Source organism: Sciurus vulgaris (assembly GCF_902686455.1).
Source record: "Sciurus vulgaris genome assembly, chromosome: 17".
Lineage (NCBI taxonomy): Eukaryota > Metazoa > Chordata > Mammalia > Rodentia > Sciuridae > Sciurus > Sciurus vulgaris.
In genome coordinates, this window is record NC_136478.1 from 17,780,440 (window position 1) to 17,793,676 (window position 13,237).

A 13,237-nucleotide genomic window follows, 5' to 3' on the forward strand; every position below is an offset into this window, starting at 1 on the left:
CACAGTTTACAAGGGGAGCCTGGCACTGAACAAGCCCTCAAGAGGGGCAATGAGGACTACAAACGAGAACCTCAAGGAATGGGCACCCACTCTCCAGGAGACACCAGCACAGCTGGTCCGTAGGACCAGGGCCCCACAGCCGCTTGGTCCCCCCGCCTGCCTACAGCACCCTCCCGACCCCAAGGTTGGTCTAGTTCTGGATGTCCATTCCTGTTCACACCTGCACACCTAGCGGTCACTGAATTGCTGAGACCTGGCCAATTCCTGATGACCGCCAGCTCCCCAGCCGAACTGAACTGCGCCAGCCACCGTACGCCAGGGAGCCGCGCATACGTGACGTCACTGAAGTGCGCCTCTCCAGCCGCAAGGGCAACATGGCTATCCCACGGCCGACATTGCTCTTGTAGCTTACCGATCGGTTCCTGCAGGCGCTCCGTCGGATCCTGTCGGACCGCGGTCCGGAGGAACCCTTGACCGTGGTCCGAATTCCGCGGGCTTTACAGCGGCGTCAGGCACAGCGACAGAGCGGACGTCAAGTCCTAAGCGGCCAGTGTTAGTGAGACCGGGACCACTGCTCATCTCCGCCCGGAGGCCCGAGTTGAACCAGCCAGCACGCCTCACGCTGGGACGTTGGGAGTGCGCAACGCTCGCCTCGCGTGGCTGGAGACATCGGCGCGCGCATGGGGACTATTCTCCATCGAGCGCGCACAACTGGACGCGCCAGCGCTGCGACACCTCTTGTCCCACGACAGCTTCGCACCTGGCTCTGAAGCCCCGGGTGATGCGCGCACTCCTCGATTCTGCTCCTCAAGTCGAACGACCCACCACCGTGCAGTCACCAACCATACCCCCTCAGCTTCGCGGCCACCTCCACCTTTGCGCCGCGAAAACGGGCAGTGGCAAGACTCTAGGCTACCTACTTCCACTGCTGCAACGGATCGTCTGCTTCTGGACATCCACCGTGTACCTGCTCTCAGGGGTCTAGTCCTTGTGCCATCCGGAGAATTAGCAGAACAGGTACAGGCTGTGGCCCAATCACTGGGCAGCTCCTTGGGCCTGCAGGTGCAGGAGCTAGGGGGAGGCCATGGCATGCGTAAAATGAGGCTGCAACTGTCCAAACAGCCTTCAGCACATGTTCTAGTTGCCACTCTGGAGGCTCTGTGGAAGGCCCTGAAGAGTCAACTGATGAGCCTGGAGCAACTCTCTTTCGTGGTGTTGGATGAGGCAGACTCCCTGCTGGATGAAAGCTTCCAAGACCTGGTGGACTACCTCTTGGAAAAGAGCCAAATAGCCCAAGACTCAGCTCACTTAGAAGACCCCTTTAATCCCGAAGCTCAGTTAGTGCTGGTGGGAGCCACGTTTCCTGAAGGTGTGAGCCACTTGCTGAGTAAAGTGGGGAGCCCAGGATCTCTCACCACCATCACCACTTCACAGCTCCACTGCATCATGCCTCATGTCAGACAAACATTTCTGAGGCTGAAGGGAGCAGAGAAGGTGGCAGAGTTGGTGCAGATCCTCAAGCAGCATGACAAAGGAGAGAAGCCTGCAGCCCCAGGAACTGTCCTGGAGCTGTGTAACAGCTCCAGCACTGTTAACTGGCTGGGATATATTCTGGATGACCACAAAATCAAACACCTAAAGCTTCAGGGACAAATGCCAGCCTCGGTGAGGGCAGGCATCTTCCAGTGCTTCCAGAAGGGATCCCAGTGCAGGCTATCTCTCCACAGACATAGCCTCTCGGGGCCCAGACAGCACCCATGTGGAGCTGGTTTTCAATTATGATTTTCCCCTCACCCTGCAAGATTACATCCACAGAGCAGGGAGGCTGGGCCAGCTTGGGAGCCAGGTGCCAAGCGCGGTTGTCAGCTTTGTGACCCACCCCTAGGAATTGAGCCTAGTGCAGAAGATCGAACTGGCAGCTCATAGAAGGAGAAGCCTTCCAGGACTGGCATCCTCTGTGGGAGAACCGTTGCCTCAGGAAGCTTGATTCTGGCTCAGTCAAATGTGGTTCTGGATTAGGGATCTTTCCTGGTGTCCTGGGGGCGTGAACGCACTTGTCGCCTAGGCTGCCCTTAATGCCTCTCAGAGCCTAGTGAACTGCTAGTGATTTGAAAGATGGGCTACTGGCCAGTATTGGAGTAATGGAGCACTGGACCAAAGCAGCATACTCTTTCACATAAAATGTGGAAAGTAAAATAGATTTTGGTTTAGTCATGTTGTCATTTCTAGCAATAAATAAAGTTTTCATGGGCTGCCATAACAATAATCATCATTGTGGCAGACCTCATTTTGTTCTGATAATGCATACTCCCAACTGCCACCAGAAGGACAAAGATCCCGTTGAGTTTATTTCCTTTTTTTGCAGTAATATGGATGGCAAGCTCTCTACCACTATGCTACATCCCAGACCTATTGTTTTTGTTGTTTTGTTTTATTCTATTTTGTTTTGTGTTAGAGTTCCAAAGTTTGAACCCTGGGGCACTCTACATTGGGCTACATCCCTATCCTCTTTTTTTTATACCTTATTTCTGGTACTGGGGATTGAACCCAGGGGTGCATCACCACTGAGCTACAACCACAGCCCTTTTTATTTTTATTTTGAAACAGGGTCTTGCTGCGATTTTGAGACTGGCCTCAAACTTGTGGTCCTCCTTTCTAGGCCTCCTGAATGGATGGGATTATAGGACTGCATGACCACACATGGTTGGTTTGCCTTTTTTGATGAAAGGGTAGTGAAAGGATAATGTAATTTGGTATTATTTTAGTAGTTCATAAACATGTTTTAAATTTTATGCTCAAATATGCCTATCATTTTTACTTTGTAAAGTCACTGGACCCGCATTCTGCTTTGGAGAACCTCTAACAGCCGGAAGGCTGTCCATCACCTAGAAATGTGACAAATTCATCCTCTCAGCTATACATCTGGCCCTCCAGATAATATGAAACCCTACTGTTGAACAGAACACCTCTGCATATCTTGGGTAGGTCCCTTAGTCTGCTTTTGAGACCTCACTTGTAAAAACTGGAGGTGCAAAGAATTTTTTTTTCCTTTTGTGTGTGTGTGTGTGTGTGTGTGTGTGTGTGTTTTGACCAGAATCAAACCGAGAACTTCATGTATATTAAAAAAACTTCTCATTGAGCCACATCTCCATCTCATCAAACGATTTATCTTTGGGGCAGAAAGAGATCAAGAATGGCCTGTCTTTGCTTTTATTCTGTGCACAAGTTCAAATCTAAACTTCAGACCCACTTGCAAGAAGCATTCCCTGAATTAATACATTCAGATCTCTTCCTCTCTAACAGTTAAATGCTTAGGGTCAGAGCCATGCAAACTAGCTGTCTCTGTGTTTAATCATGACTGTGTGATCAGTTTCAGAATTTTGGTTTCTCACAATCTTGGTCCCCTGTGATCATGGGCTGGCCCAATCCCCAGCTGTGATCCACAGACAGTGGTTATTTGTCTAGGACATGGGTGGAGAGGCCAGAAGGGAAAAACCAGGTAGAGTTCTCTACTTTCACCCTGCTTTCCATACAACACTAAGGGTCTGACGCCTATCCCTCAAATCACCCATTCCTTCCATGACCTCAGTGGGTCGTGATGACATGCCATGGCTGAGGCTGGCCTTCAAGAAGACCTGGTATTCCCCTGTTCAATCCTCTGCCGTCCCACCTTGCACAGATAAGAACTGCGCTCTCTAGGCTTGTGAAGAGGCACGTGAAAAGAGAGGGAAAGTGACCTAGCAGGGACCTGATCCACCCATAAGATCCACCCTGAGTCACTGACAGAAACATCAGCACAATCCAGGAGGGGAAGGCTTCCTGAAACTCAAAGCAGTGTTTATCCAGTGAGCCTCCTGCCTGTAGTCTCTGCAGCCACAGTAGCTACCTGCAGCAGGAATGGTGTGGGGAAAGGCAGCAATGCCTCCCTAAGCCCCACATACTCCTTTGCTTCGAGCCCCTTAGGGCCCCAAGACACCCCACACTCCACAACAAATTCTTCTGTAACAGTGATTGACTTGAATTTCAGCTTGTCCAAGGTCAACCTTCAAGTCCGCCAGTTTCCCTTCAAGTGCATTCCTACATAGAGGACTGGTCTTCTAAGGCCTTCTGCCTTCAAAAGGGACTCTCGGGTACAGTTTTTAACTGATAACTTCTTCAGTGATGCTTAGATGAACTAGGTGAAGATCCAGGCCACTTCATCAAGAAATGGAGAGCCGCAGGCTGAGGGCGTAGCTCTTGGAGAGCATGTGCTTTAGTGTACTTGAGGCTAATGGGGCTCCCTTCCCAGAACCAAAATGAACACCTGATGAGTGCTTCCATGTGTAAGTGTGTGTGAGAGAAGAGGGGCCAGAATGAGGAGATGACACTGGTCCATCTACAGTCCACCCATCCAGCTATCCATTTATTCAACAACCTTTTATTGAGCACCTCTTACATCCCAAGTACTGTGCTAGGTGTTTAAAAGATTTATTGAGTGAGATGAGCCCAGCTCCTCTTATCAAGCACCACCAACAAAGGGGAGACAAGGATATGATACAATGTTAGGGGCCTGGGTTGTAGCTCAGTGATAGAGTACTTGCCTAGTGTGTGCAAATTCCTGTGTTTCACCCTCAGCAATAAACAAAAATTTTTAAAATTCAAGTAATCATAGTTGGCACTAAAAAAATAAAAAGAGGCGTGGTTTGTGGCTCAGTGGTGCAGCGCTTGCCTAGCATGTGTGGGACACTGGGTTTGATTTTCAGCAGGGCATATAAATCCAATAAATGCCCATCAACATCTAAAGAATATTTTTTAAAGTTCCATTGTCTAAGAAAAGGAAAATAACACTATGGAGTGATGAATACTACATGAAACCAGAGAATCAGAGAAGGCTTCTTTAAGGAGAGAGCATTTCTGCAGAGATGCAAGTGAGAGAGTCAGGGGAGGAGCTGAAGAGAGAGCATTCCTGGACCAAAGAGCACAGGTAAAGACCCTGAGGTAGAAATGAGACTGACCGACTGCAGGAGCAGGAGAAAGGCTAGTGTGGCCAGGAAGGAAAGCTTCAGAAGCAGGAAAGTTGTGGTTGGAGAAGCGGGTGTGAGTGGGACCCCAGGGGGCCATGTCAGCAACAGTGAGGAGAGTGGCTCTTGTTTTAGGTGTGAGGGGAAATTAGAGGATAGATTTGCACAGGGTGGTGAAGAAATCTGATGAAGATACTAGAAAGATCACTCTGCCTGCTGTGAGCCTTGGCAGTAAGGTGCTGGCGGTTACCAGCGGAATGTCTATCTCAGCAGTTAAGGGGACAGTTGGTCCTGGAGAAGGGGGGTGGAGGCAGTCCACAGAGAAGGAACAGCACAAGGTTAGGCCTGTGTCCCAGGCCTGTGCACAGAGCAGCTCATAATTTGGAGGCCAGCCTGAGCAACATAACAAGACCCTATCTCTAAATAAATAAATAAAATCTTCCAACAGACACCAGTTTATAGGGAAAACAAGGGGTAGAGGAACGTGTTCAATGACAACATGGGATGCAATCAGGAAAGTGAGAAACTGAAAAAAAACTCAGGGGCTAGGGGTGTGGCTCAGTCACACGGTGCTAGACTAGCACTGTGAGGCACTGGGTTCGATTCTCAGCACCACATATAAACAAATAACGGGACAAATACAACTAAAAATATTTTTTGAAAAATATGCTAAGGACATGATTTTTTTAAAAAATAAATTATGAGAAACATAAAAGAGGAAAGAGGAACCTGGAGACTGAACCGTATCTTACCTGTTAAAATTCTAATTGAAATAGATCTATTATTTACATATTGGACAAGCAGGGATATTTGAACTTGATGATTTATGAAAATAAACATATTGTTCATTTTTTTAGTCATAAATGTATGATACTTGGATTTTTGTTGTCATTGTTGCTGGGTTTTCTTTTACTTTTTTTTTTTTTTGGGGGGGGAGGTTTTCGGTATACAACCCAGGACCTGCACATGCTAGACACGCACTCCACCTCTTCTACTACTGAGCTACACTTCAAGCCCTTCTCTACTTTCATATTATATGTTTGCTATTTTCTCTTAAAAAAAAAAAAAAAAAAAAAAAAAAAAAAACAAGGGCTTCTAAAATACAGCTGTGTGTTCAGTCCCACGTGGAATTGGTGAGGGCTCAGATGGTCCCTTCACAGGGAATCCAGCTTGTGGCAGCCATGGAAGGGAAGGAGGCAGGACTTCTGGGGGGTGGGGTGCCAGCCAACTATGTACTATTACAAAAGCACCTCTGACAACCTCATGCCTGAGGAGGCCACACGAGCCAAAGAGATGGCAAGTCTGAACCTGAGGATAAATGTCAGATCATACGTGCTGTGCAGATGTTTCTTTGGTCAGAATGGCTCCCAGGACTGGTGCCCCTGAAACCCATGTTTGCTTATGCCAGCACATGTGTCTGCACACTTCTCCAGCCACCTACTGAATGCCCCAGCATATGAACAGCACCAGTGCTGACCACCAGAGGATGTCTGAACAAACAGATGGATGTAAGGAAACTGAGGCTTTCCTGGAGAAAGGAGCAGAAGTGGAGGGACTTAAGGGAACCCACCTTTCCTGGCCAGGAGGGCATCACTTGTTTCTCTGCCTGCCACAGCTCACCTTTCCCACCTAGACAATGAGGCTGCTAAAACTCTACCTTACTGTTCCTAGCGGTGCATGCCTGTAGTCTCAGCCACATGGAAGGCTGAGGCAGATGAACTGCAAGTTTGAGGTCACCCTAAACAACTTAGCAAGTCCTGTCTTCAGATAAAAAAATGAAAAGGGTTGGGGATGGTGGGGCACAGTGGCCCAAACCTGTAGGACCAGAAGATTGGGAAGTTGAGGCGAAGATTATTCAAGGTTCAAAGCCAGCCTCAGCAATATTGAAGTGCTAGGCAACACAGTGAATCCCTGTCTCTACTGATGTATCCTTAATGCAGCTCGACACTAGCTACTCCCATCATTAACGTTCAAAGATGACTATTATAAGAAGATACGGACTTCAATGGTAGTTCAGTGGGGGATCACTAGCCTGGCACGTATGAGGCCCTGGATTCAAACTCAGCACCACATATACAAAATAAAACAAGACACATTAAGAGCTAAAAATATATTTTAGAAAAAGAGTAAAATTCCCCTTCCTTTAGAAACAAGAGATTATTCAATTTATACTTTGTTTGTGTTTTGGGGTCCTTTACCAAAACCCCCCATTCTTTTTTGTTTAATATAATCAATTTTTAGTGTTAAATGGACATAATACCTTTATTTTGCTTTTTTATTGTATTTTATTTTTATTTTATTTATTTACTTATTTATTTTTTGCTTTTTTATTTCAATGTGTTGCTCAGGATCAAACCAAGTAACACACCGGCTAAGAAAGTATTCTACTACTGATACACAACCCCAGGTTTCCCCCATTCTTTTTGAGACATGTTCTCCCTAAAGTGCTGAGACTGGTACCCAACATGAGATTCAGAAATTGTGGAGTAAAGTGGGGAGCCCAGGACCTCTCACCACCAGCACCACTTCTCACCTCCACTGTGTCATGTGTCATGTCACACAAACATTTATGAGGTTGAAGGGAGAAGCGGTGGCAGTAGAACTGGTGCAGATCCTCAAGCAGCATGACACAGAAATAAGACTGCACCCTCAGGAACTGTCCTGGTGTTCTGTAACAGCCCCAGCACTGTCAGCTGGCTGGGATATGTTCTGGATGGCCACAAAATCAAACCCTAAGGCTTCAGGGACAAATGCCAGCCTCAGTGAGGGCAGCTATCGTCCAATGCTTCACAAGGGATCCCAAGACATACTGCTCTGCACAGACATAGCCTCTGGTTGTCAATTATGATTTTTCCCCTCACCCTGCAAGATTACATCCACAGAGCAGGGAGATAGGCAGGCTTTGGAGCCAGGTGCCAGGTGCGCTTTTCGGCTTGTGACCCATTCCTGGGATGTGAGCCTGGTGCAGAAGATTGAACTGGCACCTTGCAGAAGGAAAAGTCTTCCAGGACTGGCATCCTCTGGGAGACAGTTTTTGCATCAGCAAGCTTGATTTTGGGCTCACTCAAATGTGATTCTGGATAAGGGATCTTTCCTGGTGTCCTGCATGGGTGAACAAACTTGTCACCTAGGCTGCCCTTAATACCTCTCAGGGCCTGGTGAGCTGCTAGTGGCTTGAAAGTTGAGCTACTGGCCAGTATTGGAATAATGGAGCATTGGACCAAAGTAGCTTAGTCTTTCACATATAATGTTGAGAATAAAACAGATTTTTATTTTCTGCCATTTCATTTCTAGCAGTAAATAATGTTTTAATGGATTGCCTTAACAAGTATTACCATTGTGCCAGACTTCATTTTATTTCACGATTCACACCCCAAATTGCCACACGTAGCACAAAGACTCAGTTGAGTTCATTTCCTTTTGTTGCAGCATATGGAGGGCTAGCTCTATACCCTTTAACTACATCCCCAGTCCTACTGTTTGCCTTCTCTTTCTTTTTTTCTTTCTCCCCCTCAGACCATTCTTTCTTCCTTCATTCTTTCCTTCATTCCTTCCTTCCTTCCTTCCTTCCTTCCTTCCCCTCTCTCTTTCTCATTCTTTCCTTTCTCTCTCCCTCCCTCCCTCCCTCCATCCTTTCCTTCCTTCCATCCCTTCTTTTATTTCTTTCTTTCCAATTTTCTTTCAGTAATAAGGTTTAAACCCAGGGGCACTCCACCTCTGACCTACATCCCAGCTCTCTCCCTCTTTAAATTATTTACTTGGGGTACTGGGAATGGAACCCACAGGAGCATTACCATTGACCTACATCCTCACCCCATTTTAGTTTTATCTAGGGTCTCGCTAACTTGCTGAGACTGGCCTCACATTATGGTCCTCCTGCCTAAGGCTTCTGCAAAGCTGGGACTGCAAGCCTACATACCCACACAGAGCCTCTTAGCCTTTTGTGAAGAAAGGGGACTGAAATGATGATGTGCTCATTTTGTAATGTCATAGTGACATAAACACATCTCTAATTTTAGGTTAAAATGGACCTGTCGTTCCTACTTGTACAGTAACTGGAGAATTCCTTTGGCCTTGGAGCACCTTTAACAGACTTCCTCCTGTCCACCACCTTGAAATGTGACAAGTTTGTCCTATGAGTTATAAATCTGGAGCACCAATATGAACAAGAAACCCCACTGTTGAGCAGAACACCTCTGTCCTACCTGTGCAACCCTGGGTAGGCCCGTAAGCCTTCTTTTCAGAGCTCACTTGTGAAAACATCAGGGTGCGATTCTTTTCTGGTTTTCTTGGTGGTCCCCAGGATCAAACCCAATGCCTCACATCTCCAACCCATCAAAGTATTACGCTCTGGGGCAGGAGGAGGTCAAGTTGAGCCTATCTTTCTATTTGTGCCCAACTGAAATGCTTTTCCCAATGTGCAAATTTTTTTCTTTTCTTTGGTATACTAGGGATTGAAATCAGGGGTACTAAAACAACTGAAGCACATCCTCGGTGCTTTTTTGTATTTTTAAAAGAGGCAGGCTCTCACTGACTTGCTTAGGGTCTTACTAAGTTGATGAGGCTGACTTTAAACTAGAAAATTATCCTGCATACAGCTCCTGAGTCAAGAGATCACACAACACCAAGCCCGAACAACCTGTGTTCAGGCCCAAGACTGAGGAGAGTTCCCAGACCCCTAATCCACTCACATCACTGCCCCTCCAACAGTTTAATACTAGGGTCAGGGTCATGCAAACTAGCTGTCTCTGTGTTGATTCATGACGCTCAGGTCAGTCTCAGAATTTGGGTTTCTCTTGGTCCACTGGTCATGGGCTCTCCCAACCATCAGCTGTGATCCACAGACAGTGTTATATGTCTAGGATATGGGTGGGGTTGCCAGAAGGGAAGGCCCATGCAGAGTTCTCTCCTTTCTTCCCGCATTCCATAAAACACCAAGGGTCTGACGCCTACCCCTCAGGTCACCCATTCCTTCCGTGACCTCAGTGGGTCAGGATGACATCACAAGCAACAGTTTTCACGGCAGGGTAGCTAGGAAACTTGAGTACCAGTTCTCTACAAGACACCAGCAAGTCTGGCTGCTCAAGAGAGAATGTCTGATCGGATCATGTATATCCCGTCTAACTTGTTTCTGTGACCTGGGGAAGCATTGCGGCAGGTAGGCCTAGGACAGGCATCTGAAATGAACTGCTACACATTCCATTTGGGCTGTCCCATCACACCTCAGGGACTTCCCCAGCCATGAGTGAGACCAAAGGTCTGCTGCTCCCTCAAGGACCCACAGTGCTTGTGCTCACTGCTCAGGGCAAGTGTTCACAAAGGTCCTGATCTCTGTCAACCCAGCCTTGCCCTTCAGACTCCCCATTTACTTCCTTTAGAGCCCAGTACACTGCTACTCACCTAAGGTCCCAGCTACTTGGGGGCTGAGGTGGGAGGATCAACTGAGCCCAGGAGATGGGCTCAAGGATCTGGGTGGGGAACAGAGTGAACCTCAGCCAAATGGTGACACCCCCATCACCAAATTAGAAAGGAGGCTCTCTCCACATCCTTCCTTCATAAGACGCTTACAAAAGCATGCTGTGCTTTCCTTATCAAATGATGGAATACTTTGAGGAAGAGCTTTTGGCTTCTCATCAACCTCACCTTCAAAAACAGACACCTTTACCGCACTGTCAGGGATACACACACTCGGGCCCCTCCCACACGTCCCATTCTGATCTGCTGAGGGAAAGGGTGGTGCCATGCAGCTGGGAAGAACAGAGGAGCCAGGGGGACAGAGCAAGTGGTAGTCAGACTGGAGGTCTGAGAAAATGATGTCTCAGGAAGTGGAGGGGAGAAGGCTATTGGGCCTGACCTTGGCACCCAGAAACTGGACCTGGATCTCTGGATCCCTCTGCCCCAGAATACGGTCTGGACAAAATGGTAGGGCTGGAGACACTGGTGTGCATCCTTAGTGCCAGTTACTGAGGAGGCTGAGGCAGGAGGATGGCTTCAGCTCAAGAGTTCCAGGACAGTCTGAGGAAACAGAGCAAAACACCATCTCAAAACAAGAAAGGCCTTAGAAAAACCCATAAAAACAAGGCTAGAATTCGGTGCGGTTCAAACATACTCTATCAATGGATCCCAACAGAAGCTGCCAACATCACAGGGGTTTTAAAACAATTTATATTAGACCCTGTATTCCAAAATTGAAAATGATTTCCATTAAAGCCTCAGCAATGACAGGTCTTAAGAAATTATTCTCCATTGTAGAATGGTAGATTGAGGGAGTGCTGTTTGTGATCATTTTGAGGTCTGACTGTTCTCTTGCTGCTTCCATTGGCTCCAAGAACTCATGTACTTTACAGAAAACATCTCTTGAGGACACAGAAAACATCCAGGGAGGTCACAGGCAAAGGTGTGTTTTGGATGCCAAGGAGATAAGAGGGCCTCAGTAGGAACAGGAAGGAACACGAAAGGGAGGTGCTGATGGCAAAGTGCATAAGGCGGAAGTGACTGATGGGTTCTGGGTTTCCTTTCAGCAGCGGTGCCTCCCGCGTCTCACCTACAACGGCATACTACCATGTCCTCTACCAAGCATGTGGAAAACCCAGGTGGGCTGGCACGGGGAGACATACTGCCTGGTTGGTGGCTACCGGCTCTATGGGGACGCTCCCTTGGCCACTCCAGCCAAGGACAAAATAGACTAGGCAGCAGAGAAGCCAGCAGAGAAACCAGCAGAGAAACCAGCAGAGAAGCCCAATCAGAGAGCTAGAGGGGCTCCCAAGAAACGCTGAGCACCATCAGAGGCAGAAAAAACGTTGGGTTGCCCTGGCCCCAAAATTCGAGGCTCCAACCACACTGGAAAGAGACAAAAGCTACAGAAGCTTGCTGGCTGAGCCTCTCTGGGAAAGAACAAACTTCTGACGCAGCCTCCCTTTTCCACAGTTATATTTACTATATTTAGTTGAGAGAAATAAAAATGTTTATTGTGGCTGTGTATTGACTGTGATGTCATTCAAAAGTACAAAAATTTGAGGGATGCACTGGAGGATGTTTCACAGGATGTCCAACGGTGTCGCATCCAGGGCCTTGGTCAAGCATGCTGTGAGGAACTGCTAGACCTTATAGTAGTGTCTGCAGAGCTTGGTAGAGACTGGGTCTCTATTAAAGTCATCCTTTATACTCCTCCTTCTTTCTAAAGGTAATCTTTCTTTTGAAAAGAAATTATCAACAATTTTCCCATCCTTTTTTTTTTCTCTCCGCAGTACCAGAAAATGATTCCAGGGTTGCTCTACCTTGGAGCTAGGTGCCCAGTCCTTTCTGTTTTTTTCATTTGGAGACAGGGTCTGGAACATTACAGAGGCTGACCTCAAACTTGTGATCCTCCTGCTTCAGCCTCCCAAGGTTCTGGTATTACTGGTGTGTGCCATCACACCTTGGTTCTCCTTACAATTTTGCCACAATTATTTTTATACTTTTAGTTCTCAGTGGACCTTCATTTCATTTATTTATTTCTACGTCATGCTGAGAATCATACTCAGGGCCCTATACACACCTACAGGCAAGTGCCCCACCACTGAGCCACAACTCCAGCCTACTTCTCATTTTCCTCATTTCTTGTGTTCTTCACAATGCAATGAATTACTTTAATGCTCAGTATATCAGGGGAACAGGCCAGTGGAGAGAATCCTTAAAATCTTGAAAGAAAGTGAAAAGGCAAATACACAAATGCAGTATACACACCGTACTAATGAATCATCATGACATGTGCCCATAAGGTTTACCAGTGTTACAGTTTAATCTCATGTTCAATGATGACAGATTAAATCAGAACATTAAATCACACAGACTGCCAGCACCTCCAGAAGGGGAGCCAGGGACATCACAACTACAAATCCAGCCTCAGCAACTTGGTCAGACTCGATCTCAAAATAAAATTAAAAAGGTTGGGGATATGACTCAGTGGTTAAACCTCCTTGGGTTCAATCACTGCTACCAAATAACAACAACAACAAAAACAATCTCCACACACCGGCCATGCTGGGCCTCACTTTGAGAATTGGTAGGAGGAGGAGGCACTAGCTCTGCATTAGACACAGGAACCTTCCAGACCTCAGGGAAGCACAGGCACTCACCCAGCTACATCTGCCCTTCACCTCACACACGCCAGCCCTTCCTCAGCAATCTCAGGACCTCAGATTCAGCTCACTGCCCCTTCCCCAGCAGTCTGACACAATGGAATTTCCTTCCTTCCT

The 13,237-nt window shown here is 47.2% G+C and overlaps 1 pseudogene across 1 annotated transcript; it reads left to right on the forward strand.

The window, feature by feature from the left end:
• The first annotated feature begins 374 nt into the window (after positions 1-374).
• LOC306647484 (putative ATP-dependent RNA helicase DDX28) lies at positions 375-4,044 on the forward strand (annotated as a pseudogene). Its single transcript has one exon. The product of its transcript is annotated as a putative ATP-dependent RNA helicase DDX28 (transcript).
• Positions 4,045-13,237: the final 9,193 nt, after the last annotated feature.